Source organism: Melanaphis sacchari, unplaced genomic scaffold, assembly GCF_002803265.2.
Source record: "Melanaphis sacchari strain LSU unplaced genomic scaffold, SCAv2.0 Contig292_pilon_pilon, whole genome shotgun sequence".
Classification (NCBI taxonomy): Eukaryota; Metazoa; Arthropoda; class Insecta; order Hemiptera; family Aphididae; genus Melanaphis; species Melanaphis sacchari.
In genome coordinates this window covers 23,925-31,366 of record NW_020271165.1, presented here as the reverse complement: position 1 = coordinate 31,366, position 7,442 = coordinate 23,925, and the positions used below count along the sequence as shown (strand labels likewise).

At 29.3% G+C, this 7,442-nt stretch overlaps 1 pseudogene; it reads left to right on the top strand.

The window, feature by feature from the left end:
• Positions 1-2,748: 2,748 nt before the first annotated feature.
• LOC112595691 overlaps positions 2,749-7,442 on the top strand; it is a 26,642-nt pseudogene continuing 21,948 nt past the window's right edge.

The following is a 7,442-nucleotide window of genomic DNA, read 5'->3' as shown; positions in this document are numbered from 1 at the left end:
GCTGCGATATTACTACGGGGTGTTGGACGACTGGCAACGTCGTCTGTGACAATATAAAGCAGTGATTCCCAACGTGGGCGCTACCGCCCCATTGTGGGCATTTTTTATTTTGACGGGGACGCTCATCTATCATTTACATTTGTATTGTTTATAACTAGGGTTAGGATGTTCATGATTTTGCATATTTTTTTTAGATTGTCCAATAGCATCTATTCTTATACAGAAATATGTTTCATGATATTTATATTCAAAATATCATAATTTTATTTTGCATATAATTGCATAATTTACCATTTTTTTTAAAAAGTGCATAATTTGTGTTTTTTTTTTGTTTTTAAGCGCATATTTGACGGTTTTCGATGCAAATTGCTGAAAACACTGTAATTTTATATTTTACTGAATCTTTATAAGTTTGATTATCTGTATTTCACATATTATCATTTATCACTTATTTATTGTTGAGAATTCAATATTATGGTTTTACCTATTCGGAGTAAATAATATAAAGGTACCTACTTAAATAGAATTTTTGATAAGCTTCGTCAATTGTCACAGTCAAAACTTATCTTAAAACTGCGAGTCATTAAAATTTTATCAGATATTTTAATAGAACGTTTAAAAATGTATAGTTTCCGTCTTGTCTATGACCGAAGCAGAGTACGGTATATTGCACGTTTCGTATTTTGTCGTGAACGTATTTGATTTATTAAATCACTCAGTTATGCCTAAAGTTAAAAGCTCTTGTTCTAACCGACTAAGAGATTTTGTAAAAGAATTTGGAGAGCACGTTTTAACTACCGATGGTTCAATCCTTTATTGCAAATTATGCGAAGTTAAGGTCGGTAGTGAACGTCGGTTTACTGTTGAACAGCATATGAACACCGCTAAACATATTCGATTGAGTAAACAAAAAAAAAAATATGATAAACAACAATTAATATCAAACACAAAAATATCATCATTCAACTTAGATTTATGTAGAGCATTTACTTCAGCAAACATACCATTAAATAAGGTCAACAACGCTATTTTTCGTGATTTTTTGGAAAAGTATACAGGAAAAGAGATATCAGATGAATCGACAATGCGTAAAAACTATTTATCAGAGTGCTATCAAGAAACAATGAATACAATTCGAAATTATGTAACCGACAAGAAAATTTCGGTTTCAATCGATGAAACAACTGATTGTGAAGGCCGTTATATAGCAAATGTAGTAGTTGGCACACTAGAAAAAAACGAATCCGGTAAAATTTTTTTGCTAACTTCAGAACAGTTGGAAAAGGCTAACTTTTCAACTATTAATAAATTATTTGATAAGTCAATGAATTTATTATGGCCAAACGATGTACTTCATGATAACGTCTTATTATTTCTAACTGACGCTGCGCCATATATGGTAAAAACAGCCAATAGTTTAAAAGCTTTGTATTCTAAGATGGTACATGTGACATGTTTAGCACATGCACACCACCGTGTTGCTGAGAAAATACGGGGTAGTTTTAAAAAAGTTGACGAATTAATATCAAATGAAAAAAAAAGTATTTTTAAAAGCACCAAGTAATATACAAAATATATTTAAAGACGAAGCACCCGCAGTGCCACTTCCCCCAATACCTGTAATAACACGCTGGGGAACTTGGTTGGATGCAGCTGTTTATTATCTTACTGATATACGCAAAGTTTTTAATAAACTGGATCCAGAAGATGCTGTAGCCATACAAAAATGTCATACGCTTTTGAATGATCCATCTTTAGAAGCAAATTTAGTATACGTTCAATCAAACTATGGGATTTATCAGTCAATATAACTCGTCTTGAATCATCTGGGCAGCTTTTGTCAGAGGCAATATCAATAGTCAATAATACAACAGATAATATTAACAACATTTATAACAAAGTTATAAATTATAACTGATTGCGATGAAATGTATTACTGCGTAGAATAAAAACTAATTTAAAATACCAAATGTAATATACAAAATTATGTAGGTTTAATATTTATAGACACTTATATAACATCCAAATAATTATCTTATCGGACTATAGATTCTAGGTAATAGGTAGGTGACAATAATAACTTAATGTTATTAATGTCTTATCGGATTTATCGTATAGATTCCGATTAGCAACGAATAGCCGATTCCGACAATGTTATGTGCAGTGCCACGTTAAGCTATGTTGCCGCCCCGGGGCAAATTAAAATATGTCGCCCTTATAAAATTACAATTCAAAATTATATTCAACATACTATTAATACTAACGATTTACTTGTAACTGAATATGTTTGAGGAAAAAACGCACTGAAATAATGAAAATAGTTTATACGATAACAGTACAGTTATTATAACAAGTTCTTAATTCTTATCGCCTTGTAGGGAATTACCCATTTGCGCCAAAAAAAAGGTAATCGTTTTAGGTATAGCCCATTTGTGCCAAAATAAAAAAGGTACTTTTTTTCCGATCGCCTATTTGCGCCAAATTTACTTGTATATATTACACGATAAGAATAATTTTTTTAAGAATTCTGGAGCGTTCGCTGAATAGGTCGAATAGACTCGCACGGCGTGCCGATCACTGTCGGTTTTTCAGTCATGCTCAAAGGATTACCGCGAGCATTTGTGTCGTCGTTTGGACGGTAAATTAATTTAAACGTGTGTTATTTATTCATTCGCACCTTATAAAATAATAAAATAATTAATAAAAAAGTACTTAACTTTTTATATTTATTTTATTGCACGTTTGAAAATGGACTGGGATAGTAAAGAAAGCTTGAATTTAATTGAAGCATTTAGATTGCAAGAAGTGTTGTGAAACCCCAAACACCCATCATATTTTTCAAAAAATACCAAACATGATGCTTGGTATCACTTGGCAAAAGAATTTAAAAGACCGGTTGAGGAAATTAAAAAAAAAATATTAAGTTTACAGGGTTCATATCGTAGAGAAAAAGCGAAAGTAAAAAAAAGTTATGGAACTGGAAAAGGTAAAAATTAAAAATTAATAATCAATAATAACTCGAATGAAAATTTAGAAATCAAGTACAATAATAATTTTTTTAAAGGTGCTAATGACATATACCACTCTAATTGGTTTGGTTTCGATGCCATGCATTGTTTTTTAGCCGATAAGGATGATCCAATGCCGACTGTAAATTTTGAAAATGTAAGTTTTACTAACTAAGTCATGATTATAGTTTTATATAATATAATTATACATAATTTATTTTTTATAACTTAGCTAGAGAGTGTTTAAAATTTTTATGTTTAGACTTTAGGGGATTGATGAAAATAACGTTAGGGTACCCGGTAAGAAATACTGTTATTTATATATACATTGTATCGAAATAAAGTATAAACTACGTATAATTTTCAGATATATATAACATAAATTAGAATGAATAATGAAATATAAATTTATAATAATATATTATTATATAATATAATATAATATATTAGGTATATAGATACTCAATTAATCATAAAAATAACATTTACATATTTTGCCATTGCACACTGCCATTCGTTAGAAAGTAATCAGCAAAATGTTCTCTTATTTCTTGCGCTTGAAGTGGTGGTCTACGAGCGACATTTCGTAAAGGTAGTAAAGAAGTTGAAGTATTTTCAAACTCCCTCCAATCGCCCAGAATCATGCGGCCTTCCTCTTCTCTATCAAAAGATCCTGGTGGGGTGTAGATATTTCTTGATGATTTACTATGTCTTAAAAAATTGTGTAAGTAAACTACAATTTGTGCTTTTTGAGGTTCCAATAACAAAGGTTTTCTTAAAACGGGCGCATGTAAACTCCACCGATTGCGACCTTTTTAGACCTTTTTTCATGTAAACTCCACTGGTATGTTTTTTTTTAAATTGTAATCCAAATCCAATCTGATTAATTAAGATTACATAATTTATGTGGGTGCAGATTTATTATATTTTTATTAAATATATAATTATTAATAATAATTAACACGTTGACGGACAGTCACTGCTATAGCAGTCATACTAATTTAAGTCGTAATATGAACATGACTGCTATAACAGTTATACATTTGCAAGTCGTAAAGTGGCATAACCACTATAACAGTCATGTTAGTTATGGGTTTATCGTACTAAGACAAGTGTTATGTCCATTTACGACTTACAATCTGGTCAGGCAAATTAATCAAATGAAGTTTAAAAATAGATTTTTCATTTTACCATTTTACATATTTATGTTTTTTTTATCTAATTTTTTGTAGACATTACAAATATACTCGTATAGTTATATTATGCATAATATTAATATCTTATCTGTCAATATTATTGTTACTTGTCAACCAATACGTCGTGTATAGAAACACATTGGTATGTCTTCAGATTTATTCGTAATAGTGTTTCCTTGCGTTCTGTTTAATAATTATTTGGTCTCATTATGGATACACGAAAAAAATATGATGACGAAAATATTCGTCAGATTTTGGACGAATCAAACAGTGATTTTTATGACTCATCTGATACAGGTATTTATAATAATGTTTGTGTATACCAGCACGTCAATAATACTCTATGTTATTCTTTGAAAAATAAATTTACTTTTTTTAAAACATATTTTTATTTGTATAGACTCATTTGAAGAATCGATCGGTTCAGCTGATGATCCTACTTATAATTTGAACAATGACGTTTCTTCAAATGAAGAATTTAACTCGCCGAGTAGTGAGGATAGTGACGGGCAACAAAATAATGCTAGTATAGATAACTTATCCATCGATTTCGAAGATATAAGCAGTGATTGGGAGAACGACTTCAATGATATTGAAGATTTCAATTTTGATGAATTTGGTGCTGGTGTGCAATTAGATATAACCGATGAAGCTACTCCGTATGACGTTTTCATTAAGATCTGGGACGATGAGGTAATGCAACTTATTTTGAATTCGTCTAATAAATATGGAGAAAAACTGAAAAAATTAAAACGCCCCCACACAAAAAATTGTCGTATACAACATTTCAAAGAGATTTCATTGATCGAATTACAAAAATTTTTTGGATTATGTTTATTGAGAGCGGAACTTGGTATACCTGTACTTAGGCAATGTTTCGAAAAAGATCCATTAAATTATCATCCTATATTTTCCTTCACAATGAGCGGGAGAAGGTTTGAACAAATCTTAGGGGCTCTAAATTGTTCTGAAGGTGTTCCAGTTGAAGTAAATGATAGACTCGTCAAAATATCTCCACTTTTTAATATGATCATAAAAAAATTTCAATCATCCTACTCCCCATCAAAAAATTTGTCACTTGACGAATCTATGATGCTCTGGAGAGGCCGTTTAATATTTCGTCAGTACATCAAAAACAAAAGACATAAATACGGAATAAAATTTTATGAGCTTTGCACTCCTGATGGGTATGTACTTTCTGCAGAAATATATAAAGGAAAAAATATAGAAAATACTTCATCATCTAAAGTAAATGATTTAGTTTTACGATTAATGAAACCATTTTTAAATAAGGGTCACCATCTTTTTATGGATAATTTTTATAATAGTGTGGGTTTATCGAAAATATTACTAGAAAATAAAACACATACAACTGGAACTTTAAGATCAAATAGAAAATTAAATCCTAAACTAATAACAGGTAAAAATATAAGACTTAAGAAAGGAGACCACATATTTAAGAGAAAAGGGCCTATTTATGTAAGTAGATGGAAAGACAAAAGAGATATTTTTACTATAACTACCGGATATCAGCCTCAAATGGTCACCATAAAAAATAGAAGAGGGATAGAAATTCAAAAGCCTAAACAAATAATTGAGTACAACTCAAATATGTCTGGTATAGATCGCTGTGATCAAATGCTATCGTATTATTCAAGTCCGAGAAAAACCATCAAGTGGTATAAAAAAGTAATGTTTCATCTTCTAGACATGGCTTTGTGGAACTCATTCTACATCTATAAAAAAAAATTTCCGCAGTACAAAGGACACTTTATTGATTATCATCGGGAAATCGTCACAAAGCTTATTCACTTACCAACTGACATTACAAATGGACATCAATTGATCAAAAAAGACAAAGGAAAAAGTAGCACTAATTCAAACATTCCAAGTCACTCTCAAGAGAAAATACCATTGCCTGAAGGTAGTATGAGTATATTACATTTTATAATAATTAACTATGTATTTTATTTTGCTTAATTTTACTATAGGATGGTCAAGAAAAACATACTTTTTGAGTTGTCGTGAATGTTATAAACAAAAAATAAGAAAAAATACGTCTTGGAGGTGCAAAGATTGTCCATCAAAACCTCCATTATGCCCAGGGCCATGCTTTACAAATTATCACTCATAAATTACATGCCTATAATATTTTATTTTATAAATGTATATATTTTACCCTTATTATACTTATTGTTTTATTTCTAATATTTATATATAATACTCAAAGAACTTATTTGATTTGATTTATATTTTATATATAATTTTAATTGTTATAATAAAAAGGATTTGCGTAAACTATGTAGTTATTTATACTAATTGCAAAACAAAAATATAAATGTTATTTACTTAACTGCTATAGCAGTCATATGACCCTACACGTAGAAAAAAAGTCATCTATGGGCTTCAACTGCTATAGCAGTTGAGTTTTTTTCTATTTTCATTGTTTTTGTTTCTTTATATTAAAAAAAAAAGCTCTGACTCATTTTTTATATAAAGCAACTTTTAATGAGATATAAAACTGATGATGAAATTACAGCTAGGTGCATGACTGCTATAGCAGTCATGTCCGTCAACGTGTTAACAATAATTAAAAAAAAAAAAATCATAAAAATCAAATATCAATAATAGAAAATTGAAAAATATATAATTATAAATAATAATTAACAATAATTTAAAATTAAAAAAATCATAAAAATCAAATATCAATAATAGAAAATTGAAAAATATATAATTATTAATAATAATAAACAATAATTTTAAAAAAAAGAATCATAAAAATCAAATATCAATAATAGAAAATTGAAAAATATATAATTATTAATAATAATTAACAATAATTAAAAAAAAAAAAAAATTGTTTGGTTTTAAAATTTGGTTTGATAATGTTTAGATGCAGCTTTGACGAATTGTATAATGGTAATATTGTTTGCCTTAAATGACGAAATGATGGTGTTTAAATATTTTTGGCGTGTCTTTGATTGTGAATTTCTAAGGTTATTAGGTTCATTAACCCGTAAGTGGTATGGTACAGTCACACAGACCGCTGCAATTTTTTGTTTTGATTTAGGTGATAAGGTATTAATGATACAATCAAAGAGGTTGGTTTTACCTTTCCACGGAGATAGTATAAAACGGTAACTAATGGTTATGGAAGTAAACATGTTAAATACTGGTGTTAACAGCTGTTTTAAAGTGATAAGCGGTCTGACGGACCGCACCGTACCATCAACGTAAT